The sequence below is a fragment of the Aethalodelphis obliquidens genome, unplaced genomic scaffold (genome assembly GCF_003676395.1).
Source record: "Aethalodelphis obliquidens isolate GAN/ISIS:26980383/991018 unplaced genomic scaffold, ASM367639v1 scaffold11, whole genome shotgun sequence".
NCBI lineage: Eukaryota > Metazoa > Chordata > Mammalia > Artiodactyla > Delphinidae > Aethalodelphis > Aethalodelphis obliquidens.
The window spans coordinates 21,536,027-21,552,901 of NW_020837955.1; positions in this window are offsets into that span (position 1 = coordinate 21,536,027).

Below are 16,875 nucleotides of genomic sequence, written 5' to 3' on the forward strand. Positions count from 1 at the left end.
GACCTTCTCCCATTGCTCCTTAGCTGGCTTTGGTAGCTATCCTGTCCCTCCAATGAGGCTGGACTTCCTTGAGGAGAGGGAATTTGTCTTAATGGCCAAGAGCCATTAGCTCTGGGGTTAGACAGACCTGCCTGGTGCCTTTATGACAGTTCTTTTCACTTTCTGCCTTGAGCGGGGATCCACTGGGCACAGAGAATGGGATTTGGAGTCTGGATCTGGGCAGCGCTGGGTTCTGTCACTTTCCACTTTGGGGACTTGAAGAGGGCGCTTAACCTCTCTGAGGCTCCTTTTCCATCCATACAATGGGAACAACTTCAGTATTTATCTCATCAGGTAGTGGTGTGGACAGAGACATAATGTGTGTAAAGTACTTAGGACAGCTCCTGGCACAGGGAATGAGGCAGCTTCCTCCTGCACGCCCTCTGGGCTGGCACAGTGCCACTTAAACTGATTGGTTAAACCAGCTAATATACCCACGGGCCTGTGTGAAGGAATCCCCTCTGCTGGAAGGACTAAAGTCCGGGTCTTCCAAGGCTGTCTCTGGTGAAGATCTCAGCATGGGAATGGGACTGCTGGCCTCGCACACCCGCAGCTACCTTTCGACTTCCAAATTCTCCTGGGTGTCTGCACAGGTGACGAAGACTGGATTTCCAAGTAACACCTTTTCAAGTTCTCAGGGATACCAACAAGACAACAGAGAACCGAGTGATGAGGAAGACCAGAGAGTTTGGGGTTCGAGGCCCATGGCACTTGTATGCCACCCACAGCTCTTTCCCTACTGGGTGGAGGAGAAGCCCAGGCCATCCCGGTCAAAGCCGGGCTCGGCCACGTGGAAGCTGTGTGCGCTCAGGCAGGAGGCTGTGACGCCATAGTCTCTTCACCTGTGCAGTGGGGACAGGATAGCATGTGCCTCAGAGGGCGTGTGGGGCTGCGGTGAGTTCAGGCAGGCTTGGTGCTCGCTTAGCACAGACAGTGCACTCAGTCCTGAATGAGTCCATTGTCATTAACAAATGCGATCTGGTTTCCTCACCTTCAGCTGTGGTTTCCTCCACTGGGACCTCTCAGCTCCTGCTTTCCCTCTTCAAGGAACCCTCCCAAGACATCTCTGCCTCCAGAAGCTGGGAGTGAGGAAATCCAGGCTTCCTACCCTCAGATTGCCACCAAGGGATCCTCCGTGGCAACCCCGGGGGCCACTCACACCTCCCACCCCAGCTCAGGTTAAGCCCTTCTGAATGAATGCCATGTAGTAACCCCATATCCATGTGTTCCTTCAGAGGGAGGGGCTGGGGTAGGGAAGAGGGAGGAAGAAAGAGGGGTGCAAAACCATTCTGTTATAATGTCAACAGCCTCTTCTGCCATCTCCAGCCCGAGCAACACCCCTTATTGCAGAAATGCATCCGTCTCCAGGTTCTCTGAAAGAATGGAGACACTCAGAACAACGTGCTGTGTGATGTAGCCATAGGGATGACAGGGCCCATTGACGGAGCATCCTCATGACCACACCCACTTCTGAGTGACACAGTGTTTATCCTCCTTGTGGTGAGTGCTATCATCGTTCCTGTTTTGTAGGTGAGGGAACCGAGGCATGAGAGGACCTGACCCTTAGCAACACTACTCCACTGCTTTACTTTCAGGATGGTTACCTATGCCCTTGTTTTAAAGGAAGGGAAATCATAGTTCAGAGAGTCACGGACACACAGTTAAAAAGAAACAGAGCTGGGTTAGGTTGCTGGTTGCCTCGTTCTAGCCTACGCTGGTTCTATTTCAGAATCAGAATGGTCAAGTCCCTGAGCCCCCAGGGAGATGGAGTCAGGTCGGTTCGGTAGACTCTGGGCTGGTCCTCCGGAAGGGTCTGCAGGGAGATGGTGATGCTGGTGGCCGAGGCTACTGCAGCTGAAGATGAAGAGGACGAGATGTGGGGCTGGCACTGAGCCCGAGCATCCTGCCAGAGCTGCCGATACTAAGTTGCATTTTGTCATCTGTTCCCTTTGCCTGATTTAATACAACCTTAAATAATAATGCGGCAGTGGGAAGGGGGAATGAGGGAGAAACAACCCAGCCAAGATTCTGTGTAACAATCTCATCAAGGCTGGCGTTTTTCCTTTGCTATTTGAGGAGCAGTTTCTCTTCTGATGTAAACATTTTTTTTGATGATGATTCCAGGCTGAGCAGCCCCAGGAGCTGCTGCTGGGCACTTTCCTTCAGCTTCCTCGGGTCCTCAGATGGAGGCAGCATGGGGCCTTGTAACCATGGCAATTCTCTAATGTTCTTCTTCCATAAACCATAGACATAGGGGGAGTCTTCATTATGGCTTCTTCAAGGAGAAAACAAAGCTTTCCCTGACTGGGGCAGGGCAGGGTGGCAGGGGAGAGGGGAGGAGAGATCTTTGATTTTTTTTTTTTTTTGCCACAGAGATGAATTGCCTCACATTGGTTCAGTCCAATGCATGGTTCCAGCAATTAAAAAAGATACAGCCCCACAGGACAGGAATAAAGACGCAGATGTAGAGAATGGACTTGAGGACACGCGGAGGGGAAAGGGTAAGCTGGGACGAAGTGAGAGAGTGGCATGGACATGTATACACCACCAGGTGTAAAAGAGATAGCTAGTGGGAAGCAGCCGCATAGCACAGGGAGATCAGCTGGGTGCTTTGTGACCACCTAGAGGGGTGGGATAGGGAGGGTGGGAGGGAGGGAGACGCAAGAGGGAGGAGATATGGGGATATATGAATACATATAGCTGATTCACTTTGTTATACAGCAGAAACTAACACAACAATGTAAGGCAGTTCTACTCCAATAAAGATGTTTTAAAAAAATAAAGTTAATCGTCAAAAAAAAAAAAAAAGGTACAGCCCCAGGGCCAGGCTCAAAGGAGGTGCTCCTTAAATATCTGTGGAAAGCTGGAAGGGAAGGAGACAGGGACGGAGTGGTGGGGGGAGGGGAGAGGATGTGGGGAATCATGAGGAATAATGTTGGGAGACAAGATGGGCCCATGTTTTGAAAGGGTTTCAAGTTCTGCTGACCTGTCTAATAGGTTTCTTGGAAGAGCAAGCTGATGTACGGGTTGTCCTGCCTGAAGGCTGGCGTGGCGTCTTATCTTGCTTGTATTCCCAGGGCTGAATACCTGGTCTCTGAATTGTCAGCATCAGTATTTGTTGAATAAGTGAAGGAAGGAGTGGATCAAATATTTTTAATGTTTTGGAAGTGGTCATAGTTGTACTGAGAATATAGATTGATGAAAGCTATGAATTCTTACTCCAAAATTGTAGTCATGAAAACACACATTTTATATGTCATTTCAGGGTGCTTACAGACTTACTCATGACCATCCCTAGACTCCACAGTGAGAATTCCTGCTGCATTAACCTCTAGATGATCTTGAGCATTTGTTAGTTCAGATCATCAGCAAGAGAAGGCTACTAGGCAGCCTTGGTTTCCCCAATGTAGCTGAGAACAGATGGGTCTGAAGAGGCAATCTTGCTGCTAATTTCCAAGTTCTGAGAAGATAATCAGAGTTCACCCAAACTCTTTGGAGCCCGGGGGCTTCACAAGACATTCTATTCCAGCTGCCTACAGAGAATTCAGATCTTCTTCCAGGGAAAGTTGCAAAGTGTGGACCTTGACCTGAAGCTTCTCAGCATTTCTGTTGTCCTGGAAGCTTCCGCATTAATGCTGTCCTTGTTTCGTGTGGTTTTGGTGTTGCAAACTGGTTCTGCTGATCTCCCACAATCATAAGCCATGCACCTGCATGCACGTGCAAACATCTCTCATCTGTTCTGAGAGTTTTACGGACGGCCTGATCTGAAGGCAGGAAACTGTGTCTTCTTCATCTTTGGGTCCCCAGGGCTAAGGAGAGTTTGGGGGTCCTGATACAGGCTTGGATTAGGTGACCTCTCAAATCCTCTTCAGCACTGTCATGCTGGGAACCCAGCCCCCCTGCACCCTTAGTATCCAGTACTACGAAAGCAGTTTACAATATAAAAGAACACAATATTAGGCATCATCTTTGATATTGGATTTCTTGCTCTTGGCTGGAGAGCTAAGGGTCCTTTTCTTTTTTACCCATCAAAATCATTCTTGTACCTAAGATGTTCCCTCTCCTGCAAAGTATTCCTTGACTTTTGCAGACAGGATGTGTCACTTCCTCCCCAGGCTCTTTGCTTCATATTCCAATGTTACCACTTTATGGACTTACTTGTTTCTTTTATTGGGTTGTAAATTCCTGGAGGGCGAAGACTGGATGGAATTCAACTTGATATCCCATGGTGCCTTGCATGTAGTGGAAACTCAGCAAATGTGGAGCTTGGTGAATAGCAGATACTTCACTTATTATGGGTGTGGGGTTACCCCTCTTTATAGCCGTGCCCCTTGCTTATCACTTTGCAGTCCCTCTCAGAAAGATGGATTACACGTGTCTGCTTTTCGATGCTGGGTTTGGCCACTGGACTTGCTTTGGCCGTTGGGGTGCTAGGGGACATGGTGCCAGCAGAGGCTTGGGATGCGCTGGTGCAGTCGACTTGCCTTCTTTTCCTGTGACCATCACTTGACTCACCCCTGACCCCGGGATGAGGATGAGAAACACGTGAAGCAGAGTTGCCCCAGCCAACCTGCTGAGTGAAACGTAAATGACTATCATTGGGTGCCAGTGGGATCTGGGGGGTGTTCATTCCTTAGCAATAGTTGTTTAATACAACTGTTCATCTAAAATATAGGCTGAAAAACATAGAAGGCCTTGAGGCGTTAGTTGTTTTTAAGGGATGACATGGGCGTTTTAGAAAGAATGGAACATTGAGAAATGACTTGAAGTGGTTGGTTATCCCCCAAATGGAAGACTGAATGGAGGTGGAGGAGGTGTAAAAGTTTCCCAGACATCTTCTTCTCTGTACCAAGTCTGCTGCCGTTAAGACCTGAATGATGACAGCTTTTGTGGGAGGAAAAAAGAAATTGAGCTTCTTTGAAGAGCAGCACATTTCCCCCACAGTTACACAAGGTGTTGTTTCCCATAGCTGAGTCTGCATTCTGATGAGTGGAAAAGCATACTTTACGTTGTCTGATCTGGACGATTAGTTTCTCTTCTTTCCGCCTTGCCCAAATTGATATGGGGTAGTATGGGGGCTCTCTCAAAGCATCAAGGTACAGGAGTTGTCGGGTCTGCATGGTTTCCACGGTGATGTTGCTTGCCCACCTGCTAACTGCTCATCTCTCTGGCACACGAGGTGGAGGGGGGCAGAGACTCGTAGTGTTCTCAGGCTCTGGAGTCCAGTAGAGATCCTGACTTGGCCTTCACTTAGCTCTTCCTACCAGGCGTGCCCTGTGTGTCTGCCATGTTCTCCATCTATGCCCCGCCCCAGCCGGCCATCCCAAGCCTTTGCAATGGGATCATTTCACCCCTGCCTCTGTGGGCCCTGCAGAAGGCCAAGTGATTCTTGACTTGGAGTCTACACCACATGTAAACTGAGAAAGGCTGAAGAAGGTAGCACACGGTGGGCTCCCTCAGTTTGGAAAGGATGAGCTCGCATTCTACAGGGCACCCTGCACAGAGCTCTCCTACCAGAGTCCCAAACACAGACCCACTCTGTGTTTAGCATCACTTTCAAGGTTCATAATATCGTAAAGGCAAACTTGCAGTGGCCTTTGGACTTGGCTTCCTGCCTCTGATCTCCTCCCTCCTAATTCATGCTCACATTGCTGTTGCTTTCCTTATTAAGACAAAGCTCTGATCATGACACCTCCAGCTCAAAAACATTAAGTGGTTCCTCACCGCCTCCCAAATAAAGCCAAAACTCTTCAGCACAGCAACTCATAAGGTTTTCATTCCTGGCCCCAACTTACCCCACCAACTTTGCTTCTTAGTTGATTGCCCTTGCGTCTAGGGTGCTGTCCTCCCTGAGCTGCTGTTGGCCCCTAAACACACCAGAGGCTTTCACACTGCCGTACTTTTTCTCTATTTCCCTCACCCAGAGTTCCGTGTCTCAGTGCTGGCTGTAGACATTCTTCTCATCTTTCATGGCTCAACTCAAATACCATCTTTACTCGGAAGACTTCCTTAAGTATCCCTGTGGGAATTAGCATGTTGTTTCTGTGTTACAGCCCATGTCGCTGCATTTATTTTCCTGGCTGTTTTTCTTTCTAGGTTGAAAATCTTGATTTCCTGAGATCTAGGAAAGAATCTTGGTCATCTTTGTTAATATGCTTGGTGTCTTTCTACCACTGGTCCCCCATAAATAGTTATTGCTGTCAAAACCATAGGCAAGAGAAGGTGTGGTCCTTGTCCTGGAGGTACCGACCATCTGGGTGGAGAAACAACATACAGGCACATAAAATGCCGTGAAAAGAATGATGATAAACAAGTCAGCCGTGGCAGAAATGTAAAACGGTAAAACCACAGTGGAAAAACCATATGGTGGCTCCTCAAAAAATTAAACACAGAATTATTGTATGGCCCAGAATCCCACTTCTGGGTATACATCCCAAATAATTGAAAGCAGGGAGTCAAACAGATATTATACACCCATGTTCATAGCAGCGTTATTCACAATAGCCAAAAGGTGGAAGCATCCCAAATGTCCATCTGTGAATGAACACATAAAGAAAATGTGGTTATACATACAATGAAATATGTCTTAAAAAAGGAAATTCTGATACATGCTATAAGATGTATGAACCTTGAAGACATTAGGCTAAGTGAAATAAGCTAGTCACAAAAGGACAAATATTGAAGGATTCCACCGATGTGAGGTACCTAGAGTCATCAAACTCATTGAGGCAGAAAGTAGAATAGTGGTTGCCAGCTCCTAGAGGGAGGAGCTATTGTTAAATGGGTGCAGAGCTTCAGTTAAAATGATGACAAGGTTCTAGAGATGGAGAGTGGCGATGGTTGCACAACCTTGCCAACATACTTAATGCCCCTGAACTATGCACTTAAAACTAGTTAAAATGGTAAATTTTATGTAAGCTATATTTTATCACAATGAAAAAAATGAAAACAAAAACAAAAAGAAATTAGCAAGTACAAATAATGGTCTGTATACAAATTGGCTGCAGTCTCAAATGTTTTCAGCTGGGAATGCTGAGGTGGGTTTAAAGGGTGGGAGTTCTGGCAGGAAGGTATGAGCTATTTGGATTCTGCCTAACGGAGAAGTGGGTGTGGGGTCTTTTGGGGTCATGCCTGCCTTGGTTGGAGGTTCCCTACCTGAGCCCCAGAGGCTGACAACTAAGGACCAGTCAGCTCAAGTCCTCTGTCTTCCAGGTGGGTCTGACCAGTGTGAAGAGCCAGCAGGTGGGAGGAGGGCAAGAGATGAATGAGGTCAGGGACCCTCCTGCTGGTTTGGCAGTAGCTCGGGTCCTTCACTGCCATCACATCTGAGTATGGGCAGAAAATGGGAAGAAGGGAAGGAAAAGGAAGACTTCCTAGAAGTTTCCCACACACTTCTGCTCCATTTCATGTGGTCAGAACCCACCTGCCTAGGGAGGCCAGGACATGTAGGCTTTATTCCTGAGACAGTGTGTAGGAATCAGTCTCAGGATTCTGTTTCTAAGGAAGAAAGGGGGATGGATACTGGGAGTCCACTGGCTGGCTCTGCCGTGGAGCTGATCAAAGCCCACTCATGGCTGGGATGGACAGAGTCAATGTGCCTTCTTTATTCTCCCACTAGTGGGTGTCTAGGCTTTGTCTATTGGTGGTGTCTTGGCCAACTTGGGTCCCTTCTCCATGCTGAGTGTAGAGCAGGGACCATGTGCCCAATCTCACACGGAAAAGTTAAAGAACCAGCGCAGATCCATGTACAAATAACTTAGATCAGGAAGCTAAAAGTCCTGTTTACAAGCTTGCTCCTTCTTTCTCTCCTCTTGGTGATGATGGGACATAAGTTGCTATGGTGATGGGAAGATGAGGGAGGGGATTGTGGGTACTGAGGCTGCTTTCACCTACACATAAAACTTTGTAAAAGTTTCCCCCAAGGAGCTGGAGTCGAGATAAGGCAAAGCCTGCCCCTAGATGCCAGAGGGCTCGAAAATGTTTCCCAGGTTTCTGTCCATCAAACAGATCTTGCAGGAAGCCAATGCTATAAACTGGGGAGTCCAGAAACTTCCCAGGAGGAGGAACGATTCAATGCAAACCCTAAAGCACTGAAATGAGCTGAAAGAGCTCTCTCCTGCTTCAGAGTTGAGGGTGGGCATGAGGAGAGGAGTGGTCTGGACCGCTGCCTAGCAAGGCCCCGCCCCACTGTGTAGATGGCTGACGGCACTCAGCACCGGAGTGCTGGCAGAGGGCCCAGGCTCTGGCATCTCCTGGACTTGAAACCTTCCTCCATCACTTTCTAGTTATATGACCTTGGGATAATTTCTTTCGATTTCCGAGCTGCTTCTTCATCATCTGTAAAAAGTAGATAATACCAGATCCTGAGGGAATGACACGAGGGAATGCACACAACAGGCTTAGCCCAGTGTCGGGCTCATGGTGCGGGTTCTACATATACCGGCAGTTATTTTAACTGGCATTTCCAGGTGACCAAGTTTCTGGGTACTTCAGTGTGCAGAGAGTTACAGTCTTTTAGGGGGGAATTAAGAAGCACCTGGGAGTGAGAGAGGGGCGGAGGTGGAGGAGGGGTGCTGTGACCAAGCAGGTAAGGAGCCCTAGAGCATTTGCTCCTGAATTATTCATGGAAATAGGCTTTGGATAATTGGAGGCCATTTTTCATTACCATTATTTTCCAGAGAAATTACTCCATTGCTAAAATCTGAGGCGGGGAAGGATACTCGATTCAGCTTAGATCGCTTTCTTAAAAACGGCTTAGGTCTTCTGCCCATTTTTGGATTGGTTGTTTGTTTTTTTGTTATTGAGCTGCATGAGCTGCTCATAAATTTTGGAGATTAATCCTTTGTTATTTGCTTCATTTGCAAATACTTTCTCCCATTCTGAGGGTTGTCTTTTCGTCTTGTTTATGGTTTCCTTTGCTGTGCAAAAGCTTTGAAGTTTCATTAGGTCCCATTTGTTTATTTTTGTTTTTATTTCCATTTCTCTAGGAGATGGGTCAAAAAGGATCTTGCTGTGATTTATGTCATAGAGTGTTCTGCCTATGTTTTCCTCTAAGAGTTTGATAGTTTCTGGCCTTACATTTAGGTCTTTAATCCATTTTGAGCTTATTTTTGTGTATGGTGTTAGGGAGTGATCTAATCTCATACTTTTACAGGTACCTGTCCAGTTTTCCCAGTACCACTTATTGAAAAGGCTGTCCTTTCTCCACTGTACATTCCTGCCTCCTTTATCAAAGATAAGGTGACCATATGTGTGTGAGTTTATCTCTGGGCTTTCTATCCTGTTCCATTGATCTATATTTCTGTTTTTGTGCCAGTACCATACTGCCTTGATTACTGTAGCTTTGTAATATAGTCTGAAGTCAGAGAGCCTGATTCCTCCAGCTCCGTTTTTCATTCTCAAGATTGCTTTGGCTATTCGGGGTCTTTTGTGTTTCCATACAAATTGTGAAATTTTTTGTTCTAATAGACATTTCTCCAAAGAAGATTTACAGATTTCCAACAAACACATGAAAGAATGCTCAACATCATTAATCATTAGAGAAATGCAAATCAAAACTACAACGAGATATCATCTCATACCAGTCAGAATGGCCATCATCAAAAAATCTAGAAACAATAAATGCTGGAGAGGGTGTGGAGAAAAGGGAACCCTCTTGCACTGTTGGTGGGAATGTAAATTGATACAGCCACTGTGGAGAACAGTATGGAGGTTCCTTAAAAAACTACAAATAGAACTACCATCTGACCCAGCAATCCCATTACCGGGCATATACCCTGAGAAAACCATAATTGAAAAAGAGTCATGTACCAAGATGTTCATTGCAGCTCTATTTACAATAGCCAGGAGATGGAAACAACCTAAACGTCCATCATCGGATGAATGGATAAAGAAGATGTGGCACATATATACAATGGAATATTACTCAGCCATAAAAAGAAACGAAATTGAGTTATTTGTAGTGAGGTGGATGGAGCTAGAGTCTGTCATACAGAGTGAAGTAAGTCAGAAAGAGAAAAACAAATACCGTATGTTAACACATATATATGGAATCTAAGAAAAAAAATGTCATGAAGAACCTAGGGGTAAGACGGCAATAAATACACAGACCTACTAGAGAATGGACTTGAGGATATGGGGAGGGGGAAGGGTGAGCTGTGACAAAGTGAGAGAGTGGCATGGACATATACACACTACCAAATGTGAAATAGATACCTAGTGGGAAGCAGCCGCATAGCACAGGGAGATCAGCTTGGTGCTTTGTGACCACCTGGATGGGTGGGATAGGGAGGGTCGAGGGAGGGAGATGCAAGAGGGAGGAGATATGTGAACATATGTATATGTATAGCTGATTCACTTTGTTATAAAGCAGAAACTAACACACCATTGTAAAGCAATTATACTCCAATAAAGATGTAAAAAAAACAAACAAACAAAACTGCTGAGGGAGGGCCCCAAACCAGCACCTCCTTTGGGGTGGTGTGACTGCAAGGGCAGATAGTCCTGCCTTGTTAATTACTTCCCAAAGTGAAAGGGGAGGGGAGAGAGGGAGGAGGATGAGGGGAGTGGGGAGGGGACAGCGGGTGCTGAGGAAAGAGGGAGAAGGGCACTTAAAAGGGAGGCAGGGACAATCCTGTGGCTTGACACTCCCGGCAAAGGCCAGTCTGAAGATGCACACGTACGCACACACTCAAGCACATGCATGCACATACACTCACGCATGCACGCATTTGCCTCATCTGGGTGTCCTGTGAAGCCTTCTTGAATCCCCTACCTCCACCCCCGCTGCTCTAGCCCAGCTGGCCCAGGTCAAGGCAGATGCATTCGTATCTGGTGGATGAGATGTAAGCAGAGGTGTCACAGGTCAGTATCTGGGAACCTTCGTTAAGACCACTGGCACCTGCCCTTGGTTGTAATTTACTTGCCATCTGGGAGGTTTGCGGTGATTGCGTCTGTCTGTCTAATGAGTTAGAAGCTCTCAGGGAAAGGAATCCTCCTTCTATGTCATGCCCCCTCCCTCTCACCTCCCTCAAGCACAGGGCTCTGGATGTCATCAGCCTGCAACACTCCACAGGCCGTTGATGGAAGGATGGATGGATGGAAGCAGATACCACCCAGGGACATGTTTTGAACCTGGCTGAGAATTCATCCTGGGGACCATCTGAGTGAAGAGAGCCTAGTACTGAGGAGAATGGATGGATCAAATGGATCAAGTTTGACAAAGGAAGATAAGCAGGCGGCCCACCCTCATTCCACTGCCAGAAGGAACCCTACGCCCGGGGATCAGCTTCCTTGTCTATGTCAATTCTCCCCATTCCGCTCTGCGTGATAACTTCATTTCCGGGAAGAAGATGAAGAAAGCGCCATGTACGTAGTAACACTGGTCCTGATGCTGTTCCCAGAGGACAAAGCCTTAGCCCAGCAGGATGGACACGAGGGAGGCACTAACCCCCTTAGGTCCTTTCTGGAGCCCCTGTGCTTGTGGTTCGTCTGATGTGGGGACAGAGGGGCAGCTCTGACTTGGCCAACTGAGTACCAGCCCCGGCATCTGTGAGCTCCAGACCTGCAGTAAAGCTGCTTATTGGGGGAGGGGCATACCACCCACTCCAGTGATGCTCCCAGGTAGCCCCGAGGAAGCCCTTGACAAGGCTCACCACTGCTGAGGGGCCCAACCCAGATGGCCAGCTAAGATTGCTCATCTGAGCCTACTGGACCACTCCCCAGCAGGGTGGGCAAAGATCCTTAAGAATCCATGCTTTTCCCCTGCACAGAATTCTCCCCTATGATTTCCTTGCTTTCTCTGGCCAGTAATTTCCAGATATGCCTCATTTAGGGACAGAGATAGAGATAGGGATAGAGATGATAGAGATAGAGATAGGAGATGAGAGATGGAGAGGGAGAGGGAAAAGGAGAGGGAGAGAGGAGATTACGTGAATGTATTTGCTGTGTGGAGTGACTGCAGAAGAGGTCTGGAGAAGGCATGGCGGGGACTGCTGAGAGCAGCTGAGAGAGAACATATGAATTCTGTCATTGTAAGTAAAGATTAAACAGTGGAGAGAATGGGGCTTCGCTGCAGCCACTGGATTAACCGCTTGTAAATTTCAATAATCAGTTTAAAGTTCAGTTTATCACGCGTGCCAAGAAGCGTGGCTCTCTAAGATGAGCTACGCCTTCGTTGCTGGAAATGGTTGAAAGTCAGGGAGGCGATTTGCAGCCTGAAGATGCTGCCCCACAGAGAAGAATCATCCACCCCTACGGCAGCAGCCTGTTGGGAAGAGAGATCCTGTCCATTCCTTAAAACCATGAATTTGAGTTGAGATGCCCCAAGATAAGGCAGATGCTATTTCTAAGGTGGTGACTGAGACTAACTGGCTCAAGAAGCCACTGCAGTGCCCCACAGCCAAAAGAGTAAAGCTCTAAACCCTTGGCCAGAAGCCTCAGCCTTCCCCCGGGGCCTCTGAACCCATTTACAGCCCCTTCCTAGGTGCTCCCTCTCCCAGACCTGTACTCTACCAGACATACCACCCTAGCCCCCATCTTCCCGAGCAGACTTTCTGCCTGAAGCCCTCATTCTTTTCCACCTGTCTAAACTATTCCCACTCACCAACTCCAAACAGAATACAGACGCCTCCACTGAAAGGTCCCTGAAGCCCTCCTCCTTCCCCAAGTGGGAAGACATCCCCTTGCTCCTATAGGGCCCATCACATTTTCCTTGTTATAACATGTAGGTGGTTGTAACGTGACTCCTAGCAGGTTGTAAGCTCCAGAGGACAGAGAGCTCATCGGGGCTTCTCCACGCGTCCTGTGGCTTGTAGTCCAGTTGGCGGAGTATCTTGACCGTGGCTACCACGTCAGATACTATCTGTTCATTCTTGGCTTTCCCATGGCATTCTTTCACCCGCAATAGCCAACTCACTGTCCCCCAGGGTACCGTGAATTTTCACACTTCTGGGCCATTCATTGATTCACTCATTCATGCCTTCATGCATTCAACATGGTTTTTGAATGCATACTATATACCAGACGACTCTACTTCCAAGACTCAGGGGTGAGCATATGACCTGGACCTGACCAGTCAGAGCATTCCATTCTCCTAGCCACAGGACTGGTTACAGATGGGCAAGGAACACAGGTCATACCACTGAAACTCAAATCTAAGACTCCTTTGGGAACTTGCATATATTGTACCTGTTTAATAACGAGTATCAGCCTGGAGCTGCAGGGGGCCACCCATGAATAATGAGAATCAAGTCCCACCAAGGAAAGCAGAGCTGAGAGGCAGAGAGCGAGACATTCCTGGTGACATCCATTGAGCACCTAGATCCAACCATGCCTGACTCATCCCTGGACTTCAGTTATATGAGTCCATCAGTCCCCTTTTCTGCTGAAGCCAGTTTAAACTTGATTTCTATAACATTCAATCAGCGTTCTCACTAAACTAAAGGTAGAACATAGGCCTTTATGGATATGAAAACCTGTCCTTTGTTTTCCTGGCTGTTCTATACCTGGGTCTAGAACATCTTTGCTTTCTTGCTGCCAAGAAAGTGGGTGGGTGGGTGGTGGGTGATGGTGGAGGGGTTGTTTGCTTGTCTGTTGGTGTCTATGCCTGACCTTCAGGCCCCACTTGGCTTTAGCCTCCTGCTTTGTCTAGAAGTGGGCCTGAGATGGGGCCCCCTCACATCTCCTGGAGTTCATGGGTTAATAGCACACACAGATTGAACGATGGGCTCTGGATGGTGGAAGGGCGCTGGTACAGAGGCCACAGCTCATCCTTGCTCAGCTGGATGAATAACTAGGTAGGTTAGTGGTAGGTGAAATTAGGATTTGAATATGAACAGTTATGTTTGGTATTGGATATCTGTGTTTGTCACTATTGCTGTTGTTTTCATATTGAGTCTTACTTTAGCTGCCCTTTCGCTTGTGCCCCTTGAGATCGTGAGGTCCCGTCGCTGCCCCAGGAACTAAGAACGCTCCCGCACATTTAATGAAGTCTGCAGCGGGTGTATTTTTACATGGCTTGTTTGCATCTGTTCTCCCCCTGTTCCTCGCCTGAGGGACACCGGCCGGGTGAGAGGCCCAGGAGCGTGACTTTGCCATGGGAGCTAGCGGACTGCAGCAGCTGGCTCCACAGCACCCTCTGATTGTACCTGGCCTGCGCGGGGACGTGGAGATTTACATCTCTCTTACTTTGCTGATTCCTCTGTTCAAATGGCCGGCAAGGAGGCGAGCTGGCCTTGTGTACTGCCTCTCCATGGCTAGTGGGTGAGAGACCCAGGCTGCACGTCTGTGCCTGTTATAGCTCCCCGGGTTCAGGCTGGACAGCCTGCCTGAGAGAGGTGTTTCCAGGCTGCGCCCGTCTCTGGCTGGGAGAGGCTTCTCGCAGCATAGGCAGTGTTTGATACAGCCCTGGCTCTCTGCTGGAGCGCCTCAGAGCCCTTTGCCAGTGGCAGAGCCTGGGGAAGCCGTTCAGGGTCCTGGCAGGAAACAGATGGTACATTCATAGAGGGGATTGAAGAGAGCTTAATAAAGGGACTGTTCCCAAGTGTAGGCATGTTTGAGGGGACCAGGGATGCGAAATACCTCGGGATTAGTCACAGTAAGAAACTATTACCACACTGGCCCCCCACCTGAGACGTGAAGCACTTACCACACCCCAGGAAAGCTGCGGAAGGGGTGCCCAGCAGCAGCAGTGGTTTTCCGCGGAGGAACACAGCTTTTGCCTGCCTGGGGCTGGGCTGTGAGAGAGCTGGGGGTATGAAGAGCCTGACCTCTCTCTCCTCCCACCCTCTGGTCCCTTGATCCTCCTGTTGGCTGAACCCAACCCAGTAAGGGTATCTTTTTTGTTTTTTTTTTTTTTTTGCGGTACGCGGACCTCTCACTGTTGTGGTCTCTCCCGTTGCGGAGCACAGGCTCCGGACGCGCAGGCTCAGCGGCCATGGCTCACGGGCCTAGCTGCTCCGCGGCATGTGGGATCTTCCCGGACCGGGGCACGAACCCGTGTCCCCTGCATCGGCAGGCGGACTCTCAACCACTGTGCCACCAGGGAAGCCTGCAGTAAGGGAATCTTATTGATGTCCGTGGATGCCAGCCTCTAGGGGCACTAAGATGGGGGTGGAGAGTGGACCTGGAAGGAGAAACAGACAATATCTAGTTCTCAAGTGCTATCTGCTGTTTCAGGTAGGGCTCTCTGGGACAGAAGAAACAGAGGGCCACTCACGGTTACTTCAAGGAGAAGCGAGTGATGGGGCTGGAACCTCAGAGGTGAGCAGGCACAGGGGGTTGTGTTTAAGCTCCCCAGGGAGGCTGTGCGTGGATGCCACATGGGATGGCAGGAGCGACAGATGATCGCCAGGCCCCTTCCCATGCTGAGCTTGGCGGTTAAGCCTCATGGGAAAGAGGTAATGCTGTCTGGGTTAGAGCAAAGGCTGACATAGCTGGACTTTGCATTATTTGTAATGCTTACTGATCCACCCACCCCCAGAGTGAAAAGTAACGCATGCTTGTTTCAACAAGCCAAATGATACGGAGACCACAAAGGAAAAGCCAACTCCTTCCTCCAACCCCACCTCCATCCCCCCAAACAAACATTAACAGTTTGGTGTATATCTTTCCTTCCTTTTCTCTACATTCACTCAAAATGTATTTAAATGTTTATAAAATATTAAAAACTTTTTTTTCTTCAACAATGAGATCACACAATTTGCATAACCCTACAATAATTTTTTTCCACTAACAGTGGAATGGGTATCTTCCTGGGTCAGTCAATATATATGGCTCCAACTCATCCTTTTTAATTGCTTCCTAATATTTCACAGTACCCACATATAAAGATTTTGCTAGAAAAGCACACTTCCCTTTCAATTAGCCAACACAGAGCTCTTGGTGACTTAACAGGTCAAATGGCCATAAACACTCCCTTTTAGTCTCCTGGTACTTCTGGTCCAGTTAGGGCTGTACGACTTGGGCATGGACAGAAGAACTTGTATTTCAAGATAACCCATAAGTGGCACCTAGGTGACTTAGACTCCGGATGCTTTAGGGCAAGTTGTTGGACTGAGAAGTCCTAGAAAGCCTCATGCAGGGGCAGGAGAGGGGTGATGTGAGCTGGACCCTGAAAGAAGGGGAGAGTTACTATTGCTATTTTAAGCACAGGCAACAACACCTATTAGTGACTGACGGAAGTGTTATGGGGCAGAGGGTCTGCTGGGCCTCTGATGCAGGGAGACAGCCATCATTTATTTGGATGCAAAGAGAGAGGCGCTAATGTCTTTCCAAGTTCTTGAAATCACCTGCTTTTCCCCAAGTAGGTTAATTTTCCCTCTTGCCCGTAATTCTCTCACACTCTTGATTTGTGGAAGAAACTCTTTTCACTGAAAGCTCCCATGTCAGTTCAAGTCTTGTCTGTGTCCACTTGATCACGAGTTTGAAATCAGGCATGTTTCTGTTAATGAGGTTTGACACGATGCCCATTAGCCAGTGAGCGCCATGGGGCCCCACGGGTCTGTGTCAAATCCCAAGGGCGTCTCAGCTGCAATCAGTTTCCTGCGGAGGACAAAGAGGATCTTCCATCTCTGGGTAGTGTGAGAGGGCAGCTCAGAAGAGCAGGCTTCTCTCCTTCTGGTCCCACACCAGGGTCATTTGCCTTTGCACCAGCCTCCCTCAAGTGCTGTTCCCTTATCTTGGCCACCACCTCATTTCTGCCCCTTCACCTGAATCTCTGAAGGCATCTCCTGTGCTTCGAGGTGGCCAAGCATTCTCTCTAGATCCCCAGTTGTACCCGTTTCCCAGGCACCCTGGGAGAGTCTTATCTATACTTTCTCTTAGGTTCCTGGCCAT